The 21361-nt window shown below is 38.4% G+C and overlaps 1 protein-coding gene across 1 annotated transcript in view; it reads right to left on the bottom strand.

Annotated features, from left to right (window-relative positions):
• Positions 1-4613: 4613 nt before the first annotated feature.
• wrnip1 (WRN helicase interacting protein 1) overlaps positions 4614-21361 on the bottom strand; it is a 64806-nt gene continuing 48058 nt past the window's right edge. The window contains exon 8 of the transcript XR_011585463.1: positions 4614-4626. The gene's annotated coding sequence lies outside the window, so the exon portion shown is untranslated. The remainder of the gene's footprint in view (positions 4627-21361) is intronic.

Here is a 21361-nt window from a genome sequence, read left to right as displayed (position 1 = left end):
GATGGTGTGATTTAAACAGACTGTGCTCTACCTGTTTAGTAGACCTGTAAGAGATTAACTGGCAGAACAGCCAAAAACATTGGCACGAGCTTGCAATGTGAGCACACAGCTGTTGTATTCACTGTTGCTGGTTGACATGGCCATGAACAGGAAGCAGACTAAATATTGAGGGGAGAAAATTAGCTTTCTTTTAGCTTTTGGAGCCATTTGATGACAGTCATTATAAATATACCCGTCTCCCGCGGTGATTATGCTCGTCACATATTTTTCTCCCATAAATAAACTTCCTGAGCAGGTGCGGTTTAAGAAGTCACATTGTAGACACTTGGACAGAGCAAAGAGTCAGTAAATGCATAGAGGAAAAGCCCACTTCACTCAGGCCCTGTAGTATGTCTTCCTTTACTGGACTGTTCCTTTCCTCATGACTTTTCTTTTTCCACATTGAGAAAGGTCTCTTGACTTAAGAGTATTTTGAGTGCTCAGAATGAGAACGTTCGAAACACTTAGTTGACTAAATGAAATGTGAAAGAAACAATAGAAATACACAGCAATAGCAAATGTATTTCTCTTTGGGTTCATATCCATAAAAATGAATATACACACATGATATATAGGTATGTAATATAGAATTTCGCCTTGAGTGTGATTTGTTTTCTCTGAGGTCTGAGAACTAATTAACCCATTCTGATGGTTCCAAATCAAAATATGGCTTTATGGATAGGATGTATTATATAACATATAACATGCAAACTTGAGTAGCACTGGAGTTAATTGCAGCTAGCATGGCTCTAGAAATGGAAATGTCATTTAGTCCATCACTTTGGTACAGACTAACATATCTATCACAAGCTATTGAATGAATTGCTGACATTTTTACAGACATTCATGATCTCCTGCTTATTTTAGTGACCCCCCCTGAGTTTTCCTGTAGTGCCAACATGAGGTCAAAGGTTCAACCCACGTCTACTAAATGGATTGGCACAAAATTTTGTACAGACGTTCATGGTCCCAAGACAATGAATTCAAATTATTAGCTAATGTTATCACACTATCACTCTTAGCTGTACTTTGTCTTTAGTGCTTATAGTGCAAAATATTATCATGCTAACACCCTAAAGTAAGATAATGACCATGGTAAGCACTATATTTGCTTAACACCAGCATGTTAACATTGTTGTTCTGCACATTTTAGCATGCCGACACGCACCTCTGTCTCTATGTACAGCCTCACAGAGCTGCTGGCATGAATTTTCCAAATATGTCTGTTTTTCTTTATAATTGCAAGGGTGTTAGACTGTAAATGTTCAACATGAAATTATGCTAGTTTTGCAAAGATGAAATAACAAAACATTCTTGTTATACGCATATGTATAATCTATATGTTATAGCTGCTAACACTTCACATTTATAGTTCAGAGCTGAAAGTGTTTGAATGTTAATGTTGCACATTTTTCATTTGATGCTTTCTTGATGACTTGGGGGGGGTTGAGATGATTTTTTTTCCGACTAAGATGGCCTTAAAAAGGATATCTGGTTTTTCTCTTTGCACATCCAAACAACTCAAAGAAAAAAGATTAAATAGTGCGAAAGGATTGTTCTTGACCCTGCCTTGATTTTCAAACAGCATTTCTTGTTTTCCCTGGTGACTTTTCGGGGGGGAACTGTCATTTAATGCACCGTTAAAAGGCTACAGCTGGAAAAGTGAACAGGAACATTTTTAACAACCTCACAAAGCCCCTAAAGCCTAAACGCAGAGCTGCCTCTGACCACCTCACGCAAAAGAGGAAGCAGCCCCTCAAACCGCAGACTCCAAATGCTGCCTGTCAATCTTCCACATCGAGCAGATGCGATGGTCATTTCACTATCGTTTTTCTGACCCAGCCTATAAGTATTGATCTTGAAAACATCTCCTGCGTGAATTGTAATAGACATAATTCTCATTTGGACGTGGGCTGTGTGAGATATAGTGGAGACCTTGAAGGCATCCAAGAAAAAGGGGAGGACAGGGCTTGTGGTGTAGTTTATTTCCAGAAGGGAAAAAGAGGGATCTGTCCTGGATGTACAGGGCATATATTTCCTGGAGGAACAGCAAATCTTGAAGAAGTCATAGACAAAAAAGATTAATTTCGTCATCAAGAGGATGTACAGCCAGGCTGCGTCTGGAAGTTGTACCATTTGATAATGTATGTGTCTGAAAAAAATCAGTTTCCCTGGAAAAAAATGAGTTCTATTACTTGTCCTTGGGTATGATAGCATATATAATCTGTCTGTAAGACATTGGTTCCAAGAATTAAGGACACAGAGGAAATACTGAGAGCGAGTGAATGAAACATGCAAACACATGCATGCAACAAGAAAAAACTGTGTAAGAATGAAAGTCATCAAAGCAGACAACTGGGTAAACGGCACAACAAGGGGTGCCAACGTTCATATTAGATCCGTGGCCCTCGGGCATCATCATGTGTTATGAGTTCAGCATTAATTGCTGCCTTTGGGAACGTTTGTTCTTGACGTAATTACTTGTCAGAGGGAACCCTTACTATCTATGAAGCATGAACTGTGGAGGAGCTTGTTTTGTGACAAATAATTCAGGTTTTTAACAAGACAGAGTGAATTCCCAACACTATGAAGAGCAAATGTGTCCCTCAGTTACTAGTGCTTGTACAATATTGCAAAAACAAAAAAGGATGCTGTTTCATATACTTCTACATTTTAGAGCTGAAACAATTAGTGGATTCATCGATTAGCAAGATAATGTGCAACTATTTTGATAATCTTTTTTTTAAAAACAATAACGCCAAAAATTCTCAATTTGCTGCTGTTTTTCCTTCATGTGATGCTATCGATCAGGTTAAGACGGTTGTTTGGACAAGAAACACATCTGAAGATGTCACTTTGGAATTCTGGTAATTCTTCATGTGCATTTTCTGACATTTTATAGGCCCGAATTATTTAGCTATTGATCAAAAAATGATTGGTGGAAAGATAATGAAAATAGGTTGCTGCCGTACAGTATTTTTAAATCATATAGCATATGTATTTAATACATCACTCCTGACCTAAAATTGAACATAAGCAAGTTTTTGATCTCAGATTTCAGTGTCACTTTTCACATTTATTGCTCTGCTTGACCGTTTGACATGCATGCACATCCACATCAACACTTTGGAACAGGCACTTATACACACTCACCCACCACACGAGCACGCGCTTATATATTCGCATACACACACGCATGTACACACACGCACTCAGGCACACATGCCCTGTTGGACTTCGAAGCCTTGCGACCGTCATGTCCATCTTTTCAAACACTGTCCAGACAGGAGAAAAACCTTGGCCATCAGCTCTCCTCTCTGAACCTGTCCATCACTGTCACTCTGGATCAGTGGTGCAGAACTCATCCTTCCTCTCCCGCTGGTCCCCGCCGGACTGGACTTGCTCAGTCTAGCCCCTCATATCGCTGTCAGGAGTCCCAACTGACAGCCTGCTGCTGCAGCTGATTCCAGTTTGTTGGCCCTGCTATGGGCCGATGCCAGCAATCTGTGCTTTGGCAGTGGGTGGCCGTCTGGTAAGGAAAAGCTTTGATAGGTACAATGATGGAGTTATTCATATAGGCATCTTAACACCCCAAAAGCGCTATCATATGCATGAAATAGCATCATGTTGGAAATGGCAATCCCTGACTTTGACGTGTGAAGGCTTAAATCCTGCAGTTCACAGGGAGAGATGGCGATGTGGGTGAAACACACACACATGTCTCAAATGCTCAACCAGACCGGATGTCCCACCAGTCCTGCGTCTGTGCATGAGCACAAGCCTTTTCTTTCTCTCTCTCTCTCTCTCTCTCTGCACCACATGTGTGAATTCTATCGTAATGGCTGGGGTTTCCAGAGAACTCTGGATCTTTCAAACAAACCACAACAGGCGGTAAACCCAGCTTCTCAGCCTCCCACAGAGACAGGGACAGTCAGTGGAGAAGTGAGAGTGGGGATTGGAATTTAATTACAGCCTTAAAGCCCTCAGAGTCCAATATGAGAGAGAGGGATGAGACATAAATCTACAGGGGTGCCTTTGTTTGTACGGTGGCTACAACAAGAAAATCATTCAAAACCCACTGCGGTGACACTTAAGTCTGTTGAACAGCGGTTCAAAGTTTGACGGATGAACAACTTGGCTTTCAAAGGCTGACCTAGTCATTCTCTCATTCACCCCAGCTTTCTTTAATTAAAGCGTCCATTCTTGTTCTGTTATGGAAAACTGTGCCTCAGTAACAGACTTGAAGAAACAAAGACAAATATAGATTTGATTACATACTACAGGCGGTTTGCCAATCGCCTGTATATTAGAATTATGGTAAAATTTCAACAACTGACAACAAAAAAAATGAGATTTTAACTGTTTTCCAGCCAAAATGCACTTGGGAGTTCCCTGATTAACTATTGAGAAGGTTTACTAAACTATCTGCGTCTTGCAATACATCACTTTGGGAACCGCAATTCATGGCTAAAATCAATCTGTCTTTTTCCACATTGCTGACCATAAACGCAATTCCCCTGTGTCTAAGTGAAAGAACATGGATGTACTATTACAAGGGAACCTATGGCCTTATGATTGGATTCAAAGCTGCTTTGGCCGACACATCAAGGGATTTTTCTGGGCTGCAGATTGGCCAGACTGGCTGCAGAGTATAGAATCTGCAGAGTGAGTTAAAAGTCACAGACCTGCTCCCAATCCATTGTATTTCAGCCAGGGTGGGGCACTGAGGATGAAAACCAGATTGGGTGCTCCACATACTGTTCCACATACAGCATGGAGAATACGGCACGAAGGACGCTTCCTGTCTCTTTCTCCTTTGCTTCACATTTGTAACAGATACACAGTGAGGAAGTGTTGATTTAGGACTTAAATGGACTCTGCTCTGGTAGGTGTGACAGGAAACATTGAAGGGTTACACTCACAACATGCTGCTGTGAATGTAGCCTTTCAGTGTTGCAGTGTAACTCAGAGAAAGAGAGAGCAATGAGGCTTGTGGCTCTGCAAGAGGCTGTCAGGGGGTGGGGCACCCTCTAGTGCAGAAATCCAGATGTAGGTCACTGCCAAAAAATTCCAAAATCCTGATGTTCTGGCCAACTGGGAGGCTGCAAAACCTTCTCCATGTAAATAACGTCAGCAAATCACCCCCTACAATCCCTTCCATAAAGAATCTGGAGACATTTAAGCTGAGACAGCCATGAGAATACAAACCGCATGTCTTCTTCTGTTAGGGTTTCTTAAATCACCTCAGCTCTGTTAAAACAAAATATCAGGGTGCAATTTGACAGGGACACGTCAGGCAATGGACATGGGCGTATGACGTTTGTAGAGCTTATATGGGAGAGAAGTAGAGAAGTTGGAATATCCAATGTGTCTCCCATGATTGTTTTTGGCATCAATATCATGCTAATATACCTTTTCAAACTGACAAGGTTTGCTCAACAAATTGCTACAAAATAGTGCTTTCATTTTGTTTGTCTGGACAAAAGTCTTTAGGCATCTATGTGAGGAGCTGAACAGAGCTGTGTTCTGAACTTTCCACTGATGTAACTGGCCTTGTTCCAGGTCCAGACAGAAAGGTCTCAATCCTCAGCGTTTGAACTAAGAGGATGAGCGTGGTATGAGAAAAGCTACATGGAGCCAGAGAGGCTGAGAAAGCATGTGTGAATTCTTTGTACACAAGCAAAAAAGATGGATTTTTTACCCACAAAAACTTGAGAAAGATCACTGCAAAAAAAAGAACACTGGTTAAATTGAGTCTCTCCAGTGAGTGCATGCAGATTCCACCTGTTTTCTATTTATTTGTGTAATCGCAGCCATGCAAGTGTCACCATTCCCTCATTTCAGTTCGAGGTTGATTCCAACAACTTTATATCCATTTTTCTGACACATGCAATCTCTTTTCTGAGGAGCTGTGAGGTCTTAGGCACCAGATGTTTCACTCGCAATCCACTCGATGGTTTGATTCGGAGACATAAAGCTTTAAAAATGAAATTTAAAAGCTATAGTTTTTTAAAATCTTGTCGAGATGTAGCTATATGTGCGATGGCTGTGGGAAACATGGAAATGATCCACATGAATGTCTATGTCGCGCTGTGGTCTTAATAGTTACTTTGGGCTGCCACCTCCTGGCTTCACATATTCTCTCCATAAAATCACAGCGGAGTGACATCTGGACTTCATGCCGCAAACCAGAGAAATACTTCAAACATCATGATGGCTTTCACTACCTACCTGAACTGAGTAATGTAATACTGTAGTCACTCACTCGCCAATAAAGTATCTCAAATAGGACTGCAATACAGTATGCACTTACTTTCATTAGCAATTAATATGCCAGTTCTTTTCTTAATTAATTAATTCATTGTTTGATCTATGAATTGTCAGAAATTAGTGAAAAAGTTCAGCAATATTTCCCAGAACCCAAATTGACACGTTTAAATGTCTACATTTTGTCCGATCAGCTTACCAACACCCAAAGATATCCAGTTTAGTGTCATGGAAGACTAAGAAGACCAGTACATATTCACATTTAAGTGGCTAGAGCCGGACAACTTTTTGGCATTTTTGAGTTACTATTAGTCGATTAACAAAAATGTTGCAGATTAATAAATCTGTAGTCTGACAATTCAGATAATCGATTTATTGTCTCAACTCTAATTTCAGGATAACAAGATTATGGGATACTTTCTAAATGGATTGGTAAATGTTTTATTTTTACAAAAATAATAAATAAAAACATATTTTCTCTCCTGCCTCTGGTGGTATTCAAACATGTAGATATTAAAAATGTAAACTTTTCACAGTGAGGTTTGTGGATTATCTAGAGTAATTGGACACTGTTTCTGAAAAGTGATACACTGCTTTTTAATATTTCATATGTATTTTTTAAGGCTAGAAGCACCACAAATCCTGATCCACATCAGGATTTGTGGTGCAGAAATGGAAAAGTAAAACCAAAAATAACTCCATGGCTAGATATCGCTCCAGGAAGGTGAAGACTTTCACATTTGGTTGAACTGATCCTCTATGTCCAAATGATATATAGACCTATTTATTATGATTATCTAAAATGAACAAAAAGCATACGTTGTATCACCAGTCTACATAAATACCATTTTACAAAGTATTTGAGTTAATTATGGGCAGAGAGACTTCTGGTATGTTTGCATAACATTATGGCTCTGCACTATTTTCCCTATCTTGATGAAAATACCCCGTGAGCTCAGCTCTAAACAAAGTGTAAAGGCTGGCAGTACACATGACATGTATGTACTGTGACATGTCAACATGACTGGTTGTATTTACCCCGACACAGGTTGCGAATGACCAGCCACGCATGACTGCTGTACCAGTCACTGAGGTTAATTAACTATCTGGAAACTATTTTGGCCCTGCCAAGTTTGTGTCACTTCAGGTATGTCTCCATTTAATGTCTTCCGCTCTAAGTATAGGTGGCTGGCACGGGCTCAGAGTACTTTCCCGTTGTGTGGAATTATAATGACAGGACAGGGAATGCAGTAATATGGGCACAGGCTCGAAAAGGTTTCACCCACAGGTTACCCAAAAGAACTGCGTGCTTTGCCAAAAATGTCAGGACAAACATTAAAATGATAAACACCCTCATCTCTATTGCATTAGTTAGCCTGTTCTAATCCAAAGCACATCAGTATTGCCCTCAGTTTAACTATATGAAAAACAAACACACCATACACATGTGTAATTTCAGTGAAAACAGCTACAAGACAGAGTTAAAAACCAAACCACAGCTTGTATTAATGTTAAGGCAACAACTAAAGCTAAAGTGTGCTATGGGTGAAAGCTAGCTGATGGGTTAGCCACGGCTAGCTCAAGCTCAATTTGCTACCTGATGCTTTAATTGAAAAAATGTAGGCTATGTTTTATGAACTTGGTTATTTGTGTAGTTTTTTAAATTAATTTAATTCACATAAGCTATGAAGTGTAATTAATAAAAAAAAAAAAGAAGTTAATTTTATGAAACTAGTTGAAATGGACAAGAAAGCTTTTTTGTAGATGCTGTGTTTCCCAGCTGCACTCTGTTAAAGTTATCTAAAGGTAGAGCAGGAAAAGGTAATGAGCCCAAGAGGACATAAAATGAAGACATTACAACCTTTCTACTGGATATGTCGCCAGTTTTCAAGCCAGCATTAAGTAATTTTCTCTAAACTTCACTGCTCATGCAGGCACTGCTCTCTACCTTTGTAGGGCAGAATATATAGCTTACCATATAGCTTCATATAGCTTACCACTTGTGTTATCCCATCAGTGGTTTTAAAGGAAGCTGGGGTATTATCAGGTGAAAAGACAGGATATTTGTCCTCTTTTGTAAAGTAGAAATCCCAGGAATAATTATTGTATCTCCTAGCTCAGAGCGAAAGAACAGACATATTAAACTGCTCTTTGGTGTCTATATTCATACCATGGCCTTGTTTTGTTTGGAGCATTAGCATAATCAAATATCTCATGAAACACAGTTGTCATATTGTTGCATTGCTTGTACCTGCGATGTGTTGATGTTATTTCTTCTGTTGAGACACAGTTATTGCATCACAATTCATTGGGGGACTTCAAAGCCTCTGTTCTCTATGTAAAATAGCGGAAAGGCTCTCGGCAGCTCTGTATCTGTATCTCAGTCAATTGCCACTTCAGAATGGATCAGGGATTTCTGCCACATAACAAAATGTATGAACATGTCATATTGTCAAATTTATCTGCAGATACAGTGATGCTCTGCAAACATGAATGTATCATAACTGCATTTAAGGAGGAGAAATGCATTAAAAAATCTTAGTGAGAAAAGCTTCTGATATGTAACCGAACATCTTATCTATGTGTGTCTGTATTTCTATAGGCCTACAGGCATTTTGATATATAGTGGGAATGCTCTGATTTTTCACCATGGTATGAAATTATTGATTAATTGCATTTATTATTTATGTCTAACATTACATGTTACATTTACATTCAATAGGTAGCGTGTTCTCTGTGCATTCAACATCAGGGACGATAAGATGTTTAAACTGAGAGATTTGTTGAAATCTATAGCCCACTATATTTATGCAATGTGCGGTAAAAGTAAAAGTCCCTTTTCCCAACGTTTTTTGACTTTCACACTAACATCCAGAAATAACAGAGGCCACAGTGAGATTAAAATCACAGAAACAGCACTTTGTTGTTGCTTTCTGTGAAATCGTTTAATGTTTAACGTCCAAGTGTGTGTGTGTGTGTGTGTGTGTGTATGTGAGTGAGTGTGAGCAGACTTAGGGGGTCAGATAAATTCTTGTACATGGCTGGAAGTGGATTATTGCCTACCAAGTTCAAATTGAAGACTATTTTTGCATTGTTCACAGTGACTGATTGCTGAGTGTGAGGCATTAGTTATGCTGACTGCAGAGCTATAAATAATATTTTACTGTGGTGCCGATGTGTGTGTCTGGTAGCATGACATTTGGGTTTTAATTCTGGGAGAAAAATCCCATATCTGCATGATCCTACTAACACTAGCCATCTGAAGCGAATACAGATGAGAGATGTTCCCTCTATTCTCCCACAGCCTCCTTCAACAACAGTGCATAGCAACACACAGTGACCTTGGCTGATTAAACATTCCTCTTTGGTTTGTATTCTGAAAACCCAGCCTTCAATGTGTGTCTATAGTGTGCATGTACTGAGCACCTACAAAGGTGCTGGGCTGTGAAAAGGAATTTGAAATGAAATATTTCAATAGTTGAGAGGTTCGTACCGCTTCTGCAATATGTTTGTGGATTGATATGTATGCATATGATAAGGATATGCATGTCTGTTTGCAGATCAATATGATTTCATTGCACGTGGCCTGTGGGATTTATTATCATCACTCATTTTAATGAGGTAGCAAGTGATAGGACAACAAAATCACTAAGAGTAATGTTCCACAGGGAGAGTGCAAAGACCGCCACCAGATGGTTCAGCTGGGAATGACTGGAATACCAAACAGGCTTTACAAACAGAATCGTTTTACTTGCAAGGTTAGGTAGCATAATTTCTGCCATGTTTACAGAAATAGACTTGAAACAGCCTATTAGAGGGTTTGAGCCAAAAAAGAAAGCAAAACAGATGATGTAGCACACTCCAGTCCACGCTTCATACTCAGGAAACACATCATGATTTATATACAGTACGAGTGAACGTAACCCTTTCACGTGTTTGCCACAGAGGACTAATATCTTCAAGAAAATAATGTTGTTTAGGGGTCTCTGTTGTGGGCATGCTAAATGTCTGCATCACAACATTTCACATTGCAGCGCTGAAGATATATAATATCATGTGGGTTAGACAGATCCCCGGTTTAATTTCATAGCAGATTGTTGGCTCTTTGAAGCCTTCAGTTACCACATGGTGACACTGGAAATGGTCTATTTAATACCTGTTATATTGTCACTAGACCCACCAGCCCTTCAGCTGCCTGAAGGCCTCTGTGAGATTGGAGATGAACAAAGGGAATATGAATTAAGTCTGTAACTGAGCTGGCCCCTGGCATACTGAATTCAGCTGTGCTTTATGAGCTTTTCATATGATTCTGGTCTAATAATGCTTGGTCTTAATTACGAGTGTAGCAGGCAGACCAGGGCTACAAAAAAATGTCAAACATAGGAAGCAGAACTATCAGGAGAGTTTAAAAAAAACCGAGGTGAGGAGAATACCACTCCAACATTTATGAAAGGGAAAGTTAGAGTCAAGATGAATACTGAAAGATCAAAAAGGTCCTCCTGGAATCAGCAATGTCTTGAGGAGTATGTGTAAGAAGGCTGTACAGATTCCTTAGCTCTGATTTTAAACTATTTAACAAGGCCATTCCCTGCTGAACACTGGTACCTAAGGCCAAAACTGTCTCTCATGTCCAAGTCAAAATTTAGAGCTATTTGAAAACTGTAATAACGTGAAAGGAGTCTAAATCCAGACGCAGTCACATCTTATTAAAGCAGACACAGTGCATGAACTGAAGGTTTGCAATGGCTAAATATTTAGAGCAGAGGCAGCAGTCGTGTTATTTGCTTGAAACACACAACCACAGTCTGCTGTGTTGATGCCAAACCATCTCAGAAAACTAAGGAGTGGGAAAACAATACAAAACTCATAAACTGAACTAAACTTTCACCAAAGTAGAAACTCTATCGATATGATTAATAGTCATAGTCACGTGTCACTGAGAATAAAAACCGAGGAAAGGTTAAGTAAAAAACTTTCCCAAGATGAACCTGATAAGACTGCTATTATCTATACAGTCATTTTCAATTTGACCTATCTCTGGAAGCTTCTACACAAACCAGCCAGCAAACCACTTAACCTGTAGCTCGGCTTGATTGAATTGTACATTTATATACCGCAGAATGTCTGGTAACACCATGAAGAGCTGTCAGCTAGCTTTTATCCAGATTCAAGGACATGTAGGACAGCAAAATATTTCTATGAGTCACCAAGACTGAAGGCTTTTGGAAACCAAGCATGTGCGCAGCCAAAAAGAAAAAAGGAACTAAAAAAAAAAAATAGCTTCAAACGAATTGATGAAACATCATCAAAATGAGAGTTCCCCTCAGCATGCTCATCCTTGCTCTCACAGACATTATAGGCACTCCAAAAGCTGCTGTCTGTGGAATTGACAAGCAGTGCCAGGTCGGGTGTTTGATCTCAGTCGTAATCATTATGATGCTCCTAATTGATACAGGTTTGTCCCCCACTGCTGCAGGTCCACTGAAACATTTGATCTATGGTCCCTGAAGTAAACCTGCCCCTGGGAAATGCTTCACCTGTGCTCTACCTGTCACCTCTGTCCTCAAATCAAACATCTGAAACAGCAGTCTGTGGATATTGTAACCTGTGTTTTTGCACACTGCCTATTCACCATAAACTGTATATTCTAAGCTACTGCCTAACATTTCCTAAAGCATAACAGCTTTTTCAAGTGATTAATGTGTTTTTCATGCCTTCTTGGAAGCCACAGTTTTCTTTTTAGTGTCAATGGTGAAATTGCAATTTAACTTGCAGAGATTTCAAACTTGTCTCCAGCTAATTTCTTTAGACATTATCCATGAATTATTGAGTTAATAGTAATATGATATGGTAAAACAGCTGAAACTACAGATTGCTTTTCCAGGTGGTGCATTCAAGTGCTTCTAGGAATTTCTGATATACATCTAGAAGACAAACATTTTGCCTATATCAATATCTATTTGTTGGCTAATACAAAATAGTTTACAATAGTTAAACAGTCAAACAGTTAAAACAGTCAATAGTAACAAAAGAAAAACTCACCAAAGGGGAATAATAAAATTAAACTTAATATTAGCGTAGTTCTTTTTTGACATCACCAAGTCTCAATGTGGCTCAATTCATATACAGATATTTGCGATGTGTCAAAAACCTATGAACATACAGGCCAACAAATTTAAATTGCATTGAATGATTTGAGCTAAACACTGCCCTATAATACACCTCCCATCCAAACTGAGGCAGTTCTGAAGAGTCTAACTTATCCTGAAAGTAACGATATGTGGCATGTCAAGCTAAAATGTATTGGTTCTGTTATAAGTCTGTAAATAAAGGGAGTGAAAACTGAGAAAACAACTGTTGGTTTAAACATGTAAAAGCAGCATGAGATGATTTATGACCACCAGGGTACAGAGGGACTCCCATGCAATTACAGCCCTGGGAAAATGTCTGCCTATCATATTTTATACTAACATGTTAGCAGACAATATCCTACTTACAAATCAAGTAGACACAGAGCAACATGGACATCCAACTGGAGTTCCTGGAGACCGGACAGATGTGAGTCACCTTTTAGCAACAAACTGCTGTGAAACATATTTGTATTTTTAGCTTACTAGGTGCTCAAATGTATTCCCCAGTGCTAGTTTACTTCAGCTCTGTTCTGGCAATCACTATTCAGTGAAAATGTCTGAGGTCTTCGCTGTAAACAGCTGCTTACGAGTTTATTTAGTGGGGCTGATGAGAGCAGTGGGACTCAACCATAAAGTACTGTTGTGGGATAGAAAACTAAAACAGTGAACTAAAAACGTCCACAAGCTACGAGCTGAAGTGTTTTTTTACTTCTAAAACTTCAACATGAAATGTTCAGTGTCATTTTAATTCGCTTCGCTTCGTGCACTAAAACAATAAGTGTTAAGCTGCTGACATCCAGGCAAGATCTGGTTGTTGGAGTTTGCTATCAGCTCTTGAAAACATATTAAAACAATACAAGCCTTTCAAGTGCATTACCATGCAACCATTAACATAACCTTGACTAAGAATAAAGATGACTAAATGTCCATTATGATGGATTACCCTTTTCAAGCAAGTCTCTGAAGTCCATTTTCATACCATACTGAAATGAACTGAAACCAGTAGCTGTCTGGGAGGTAGAAAAAATGCATTCATCAATCTAAAAACATATGGGCAGTCAAGGGGGTCAAAGGTGAAAGGCTGAAAAGTCAAGCAGGTTTGACTTCTGAGACGAGGGGTGGGGTGTCATTGGATTTCTACTGCCTGCATGGTAACCTATGTGAGAAAGTGGGTCAGAACTTCGACTCTGCTATGACCACGCGGTGTGCGAGCTCTGTGGTTACGCCCTTTCATGTAAAACCATACATGAGTCATGACAAGTCGTTTGTCACAGTGATCTTATATGGCCTAAACCCAGCACCATAAATGATTATGACCAGTGTCATGTCTTATCAGTCCTGGCATTACATAGGCTTCACAGCACGACGGCTCAGGTTTAATATTATCGTAGGTCATTTACTGCGCTGTTTACATTGCTTTGAAGGATTTATGTCCGGCCTACTTGCTGTCCAGTATTCATGCAAAAGGGGCTTATGTCGGTCCCAGAAGTGGAAAGACTGGGGATGGAAACAGTTGAGTTGAGGGTAACACTCTTGCTCAGTTGGGGCGGGGGAGGCAGACATTTAAAAGAGCTTACTGCTGTAGCTTTCACTCTGGCTTTGATTGTCTTTGCTTTGATCTGGTTTGGGGCGGCCATGTTGTGCAGTGTTATCCTCCCATAATCTCTGCCATCTCTGAAACACTGCAGTGGCAAAGACACTGACTGTGTTTCTCGGTCTCTGCACTGGCTTGGCCAATACTTTTCACCTCTCGCAGTGAGCATCACCTTATCTATGAATAAAAACTGGAGAAAAAGCTTCTGAGGAAACACTGAATGCATCCAAACACAAGGTTCAGTCTGTCAAGGAAGAAAACAATACAGTAATTTGAAATGGAATATACAAGTATGATTCTGGCAAGGTGACCTGGACCACTTTCTTACCACACTTTGTACTTAGACTTCCTCCTGCACACCCTGTTTTGTTAATGAATCAGCCTTCCACTTAATCAAATGCAGCCTTACTCTACCCTTCAGCAACTAAAACAGTGATCTACCGAAAAGCTGTTTTGTGCTGTTTTCTAAGGGGGAATTTCTGTGCACTAGCACTAAGGCACAACTTCAAAGGGATATTGTGCATCTATCCCAAATTAGCTGCCTATGCAACTGTCTGAGCACTTTGAGACCATCCTCTGTTGGTAAGAATACATTATCTTGTGGTTGTGAAATTACAGTCATTTATGTTGTAGTGCACCACTGAGCCTGCCAAAGGACAAAAAGCTTGGATATTCCCCGCATGGAGCCACAAAGGAGACCTGGAACAGTGAATAGAAAGTGTGTAAGACAAACCCTTGTGCTTTTCAGATCAACATTCCCAGACATACTGTATATATATGATACCCCTTGATGCCCAGATCGCACCCTGCTGGGAGCTTAAGAGGCCACCAAGCTGCAAATACAAGCATCAGTGCTTGACAGCTACATAACAAAAATGAGAGGTGTCCTCTGCACTCTTATAGCCCATGTTCCCTCCATTTGTTTCCCTTTTCTGTCTCAAATTTTGAACATCATATTAAAGCTGATAAAACATTGAACTACATGTTGGTTACAAAATCAGACTTAAGGCCTTTGCAACAGGTCATTTGAGCTTCTTGTCCGGGATCCAAAATACATATTCAACAGAAATATATTCACTAGGAGAGCTGTCATGCGTGTTGACACACTCTTGGAAGACCTTCTGCAGTTTGCACATGATTTGTATCACCTGCATATCATTAAACCATGAGCATTTGCGAGCAGTGTGAGCTACAACAAAGACAGGACCTACATCACACTGAAACATCTGATAGGTCTGCAGCTGAGGACAATACAACACGGTCCTTGGTGCCATTTTTTTCATCTTAATTACATAAACAAATGCATGATTAAAGTTGTACTGAAGCTCTACGCCAGCTGTTTGAGGCAGGCTGACACAGCTGTATACATGTGTCTTTGCACACTAAATCAAATGTCCCATTGTGCTCATCTGGAGTGAATTAGTCTGAGGGAGGGAGGGGGACCTAGAGGCTTTGAAATACAGAGGAGGAAATGGGTAATGTCCTGGAACCACATGGAACATCCTAATAGGAGCTGGTGACTGATAAGAAGGAGATAACCAGATCGTGTCTGTCCGTCTGCAACCTGTAACCTTTGCTTTCTCTCTGACTTTCTTAAACAAGCCAACATCCTTCAAATAGTGCTGATTTTTACTGATTAAGGCATGGTTTGCTCTCCAGCAATGCCATAATAAATCATTTTAAGCAGTAAAAGTCTTCATACAGGCAATGCCAGCCCCACCATGCATGCCACACCCTCAGCAAAACCAAAACGAACGGATTTTCAAGCAGAAAGAGTCAAAAAACTGTACTGTCCAGATCTGAGTAATCTTAAAATGACAGAAGTAAGCTTGCCATTGCAGTGTTGATGGTTTGAATCCCAGCAAGAGGAAGGAAATTTAGGGATCCAGTGACAACCAGAAGCTGGAGAGCTGCAAATATCACACACCCCACTCCCTATAAATCCAGTTGATGTGCTGTGGAGGAAGGCACTCAAGCCCCAACCACTGGAGTAGAGTTGGTCGGGAGCCAACAGAGGAAATCTGTGGTTGTACTAGGCTGCTCCTGTGTGAATGCAGGGTGTGTCTGAAAGACAGCCACTCTACCCAATATTTCAATTGCCTGGACAAATAAAGGCTTAAAATAGTGTTAAAGCTAAAATACGGTTTACGCCAACTGTCTTTGTAAACAAGTGAACGCAGTTGCGTGGTTACAGCAGGAAAACAAAGGAAAAAACATAATTTTCATTTGTGTTGTGATGAAGGCTGAAATAATGCAGTCCAGTCCATAGTTACAGCCCTAAACAGACCAAATCTGAAAACAGGACAGATATGGCTTTTCATTCATTCATTTAAGGACATAAATCATTCCCTTTGAAGCGCAGCCGAGCCTGTTTGCAAAGAACATAAGAAAGCCAATATGGAGAGCAGCTGGTCAGCTGGAATGAACATGACATACTGTTTGTTGGGTAGAAAATAGAAAGAAAGAAGAAATGGGGAGATAAAAGAGTGAAAACAGATGAGTGTCACATTCAATAACTAAAATATCTCTTCGCAGGATAGCATGCATTTTCTGTAAAAACAACATGGAGCACTATACTTTATTTGATGGGTGAAAACCTCTTGGACGACTATGGATACACAAAATACCTCCTTTTTAACCATGAGAACTACCACAGCTCTAATAGGACACACTGAGCTATCACATGTTTGTTATGAAATGTGAAACTTGTTTAAAAGAGAAAGCCCTGTTTGTAAATCTAAAATTCACACAGTTAGACAACCAGCAGACTTGCATCAGACAAATGCAATATATTTAGGGATGGTGAACAGAGAATGAAAAGCTGACCACAATTAAATTAAATTAAGAAATTAAATCAAGTCCCTGTGACTGCGGTCTAGGCAACGGCATCACTGCACACAGAACTGACACAGGTTTTCGTCACAGATTATATAACAGAGATCTGCTGCCCTCTTGTGTAGTAAAGTATAATTTCAACACAAGCTGATGCTGGTAACTGAGAGAGCACATAGTAACAGCAGACTACAACAATCATGCTCTACATTATCTGTCTGACAAGAAAAGTGGCACTCAAGAGTTTCATTAACTGGCAGCTTCAACGGTGACTGGCTCACATTTCCTATTCTGAATGAACATGGGTGAAATACACATGTAAGTTACCTTGAACTTAGCCTAAATGTTCTGAAGATACCATTTGTGTGCAATAAGTATTGATATTACTGAGAAGCAGATGGACAGTTTGGAATAAAAATATATATTCTGTAGAGAAGATTCACAGATATCACAGTTAATTTGTTTTGTGGGGCAAAATATTCAAATATTAAACATATAAAAGATTATAGAGCCGAAACACTTTGTCACATAACAGATTAGTGGACAGGAAATTAATGTGCAACTAATTTGACAACAAATTAAGCATTTAAGTGATTTGAACATTCTCTTGTAGTTATATCAATTTATATAATCATAGATGAAATATCTTCAGGTTTTTGCTCAAAACAAGACATGCCTCACATGTCTTGTTTGGGAAAGGAGATGTTTTTTTCACTACTATCTGACAATTTGACCAAAGATGAATTAATTCAAGAAATAATTGGCAGATCAGTCCATACCAAAAATAATTGTTAATTGCAACAGTATTTGTTTTGTAACACATTTCATGGGGAGAATCCATAAACAAACATATCTGAGAAACTATGTAATTACTAACCCATAAGACGACAAGCTACACAGTAAGTCTGCAATCAAACAGGAAACACCAATCATCAGATGCCTTATCAAAATGTGACAGCTGGCTGAGCGTGTGAGTGAAGGAGGGAACCTCCCATTCCACATGCTGATGATAATTAGACCTAATATCTGCACTGGGCTGAGCAGTGAGTTCTGCCATCCAATCCACCACAGTACTCTACAATACCCCGAACGCTTAGGCCTGAACAACCATTCCCAAACGTCCTGTTGGCCTTAACTACACTGGGCTGATGGGGCATATGAAACAGAGACATTTGAAACAATAAAATTATTCAGATCCTTCACTTGTCTCAACTAAACCTAAAAATACAGTAACAATGTTAAAATACTCAATCAAATGTGCTGCTCTCAAAAACATACTCATGTAACAGTACATAAATATTATCATCAAAATGTTAAGTATCAAAAGTGGAAGCACTCCACCCCATGAGAGCTATTATTCATCATTATGTATTACTGGATATTTATTAAAATTCAAATGCTAACATGCAATTAGTGTTTTCATTTTGAAGCTGGAGGTGGTGGAGCTACTTTTATAATAATAATTTACTTATTTAAGTTTATCTATAAATAATTTTCAAAACCTGATATTACCAATCACTTTACAAGGAAAGAAAATAAAAATAGACAATACACACACAGTCATATACATAAGAAAATTAACCATAAAATAACAAGTGGCGAAAAACAAAAAATGAATGCTGATTTTTACTGTATAAGCTGATGTTTGGAATGAACCATCTTAATTGGAAAAGTAACTTGTAACTAAAGTTCTGAGCGCTTTCTAAATGGAAAAAAAGAAAAGGCAAAACAGTCAAAAGCTCTCAAGTAAATGTTTAGTTTTTCCCCTACAGCTAAAGCTGAACATGGTGTTGCAACCCCTGCTGTTAAACTGACATCAATATGTAGAAACCAATGGCTCCTGATATTTAATGATCAATATCATGATAAATATTTCTGGTGCATTCGCGTGTGTGTGTTGCATTTTTCTGCTGTAGGTGGTTAAGGTTGAGCTCATTTTAACTAGCTAGTTTTTCCAGCTAGTCCGAGGGGTAAATAATCTATTTACTTTAACAAACAGGAGAATTTCCTTACTGCATAAAAGGAAAACTTAATCCTTCAGTTAATTAAAAACAAACACACAAACAAAAAATCTAAATCATAAAGATTTGTAGATAGAAAAATAAAGAAACTGTTATCTGAAAAGTAACTAGTAATAATTAAGCTGCCAGATAAATGTAGTGCAGTAATGAGTAGAATATTTTTGTAATTGTATTAAGTAAAAGTATAAAGTTGCATAAAATGGATATTCAAATACAAGTATCTCAATGAGTACTTAGGTACAGTATTTGAATAAATAAGTACTTGTATTACATCACTGATTAAACGTCAAAATAAATGTGTCAAATTTTTTTATATTTTGAATTTAACCTTTTTCAATAGATAAAAACAGTGTAAACGTCAAATTTAAAATACTTATATCATTTTAAGTGTATCTGGGTACTTAGTGACATTACCTTTACAGTATATACTGTAATTCTACAACCGCTTACTAACAACCAACAGTAATCTGATGGGTATTTTATCGTAAATATAACAGTTCATACAGTATTTCTACAGAAACATGCAGCTTTCGCAATCCTGAAACAAAGGTCTCATTAGGCATGGCTGTACAGGCTCTCCAAACTACCCAGCAGTTTAAAAAATGGTTTGAATTAGCTCTAACTGTTCTTTAATGTAGCTCCTCTTTTCCTGGTTTGTAATAACTATCATTCCATTTATTGCATTTTATGAATAATTTGTCCCCCAGTGAAGACTGTTGCCTCTAGTCATTATTGGAGGAGTGTTTCGCTCACAGCATAGCTGTGATCATACATGCATAACAAGGACAGAAGTAGAATAACATGGAAATAGTGAATTACCAGCACCTTACAGTTTAAACACAACCAAAAGAGTTGTACAGTTGTACCTGTAGGGCTCATTGTGGCTGCTTACAGTGATTTACATGTAGAACGCTGCAGGGTCCAATTATTATATTATTCATGTTTGTAATGTATGTAGTCATGGAATTTTTGATTGCATGCAGTTAAGTTTGACCAAATAATTAGAAAGTGAAAGGCGGCTGGAGGAGTAGATTTAGACTGCACCTACATCCACTAAATGTTTAGGCACACTTCATAACTCCCTCAAGTGGATACATTTTGGTCACTTTGGAGCTTAAAGTCTTGCATTTTATCAGGAATGAATATTTATGTGTGACATTTGAATGATTAACATATTTTATTGTATGTGTCTATTTTATCAGAACAAACGTGAAGATTTGTTTTCTTTTTTAACAGCGACAATAATGAAATTATGCTCACACATTATTACACCAAAAATCGTCATGATGTATCATATCATAAAACTGAAAGAGGCAATTCAGCTGCATATCAAGTGCTTTTACTTTTTTAAAATAAAGCAGGCCTTTTTTTTGCTGGAAATACTTCTATACTTTTTACATTGTGGTATTATTACTTTTAATTTGAGGACTTGAAAAAATTTTAATTTTGTGCTATTTAAAGAAAATGGATTTGACTACTGTTTCTGGCCTAATAATTAATTTTGTCTTTTGGATTTATTTCTGTTTTTATTTATAAAGTTCTATCTATTTATTGTCTCGTTCTCTTCAAACCCTTCCTGCATTTCATTAACACATACACTTGCAGACATAAAGTTCAGCTAATAAAAAGTGTACTATTTATATGACCACTGCCTGCTGAACACTTTAATGTTAGATCAAAATAGAAATAGTCGATAAGTCTTTGCACTGTAGAAACAGTTCAATTAGCAGTACTATCAGCCAGCTTAAAGGAAGTTTGAGGTATTTCTACCATACTTGAGTATTTTATTTTAGCCTCCTTCATACTTCTGCTTCACTACAGTTGCAGAGGCTTAACATTTTACAACTTGTACAGTAATGTAGCATGTTTTATATTATTTTGTTATTACTTTTACTTAAGTAATCTGATATACATACATAAACTTGCAAAGCATATGTGTAGCTAACAAAAAAGTATCCCATTGCCATCAGAATAAAGTTTAAATGACCACCTAAAGTGGCCTGCTAAATGCCTGCTAAATACTAAAATGTTAGATCATAATGGCAACAGTTTATTAGTCTTTGTGCAGTAAACACTCACCTGAGGGTGCAGTTGCACCGACTAACAGCTGGATCAGCAGTGGCAGAAAGTAACTAATTATGTTTACTAAAGAAAAGATATTTCTACCTCACCTGAGTATATTATTTTATCCTACTTTTTACTTATACTTCACGACATTTCAGAGGTTTATGTAACATTTCAAATGCAAGATTTTTTCTTGTAATGTTTTCACATTTTTTATATTGTTTTATTATTACTTTTACTCAAAGGCAGTGTATGCAACTTATTTCAGAAGTATTTTTTGTTATATTTGCTACAAAAAAAGAAAAAGAAAAAGAAAAATCCAGTGTCTGTAGCTGTCATAAGTCTGTAATAAGCCCGTCCAGTCATTTCATCTGTCCGACCTGTCCATCTATGTACCTGCCTACCTACCATTC

The sequence above is a fragment of the Pempheris klunzingeri genome, chromosome 15, assembly GCF_042242105.1.
Source record: "Pempheris klunzingeri isolate RE-2024b chromosome 15, fPemKlu1.hap1, whole genome shotgun sequence".
Taxonomy (NCBI): Eukaryota; Metazoa; Chordata; class Actinopteri; order Acropomatiformes; family Pempheridae; genus Pempheris; species Pempheris klunzingeri.
The sequence above is the reverse complement of the archived record's forward strand: the minus strand, read 5'-3'. Positions and strand labels throughout refer to the sequence as shown.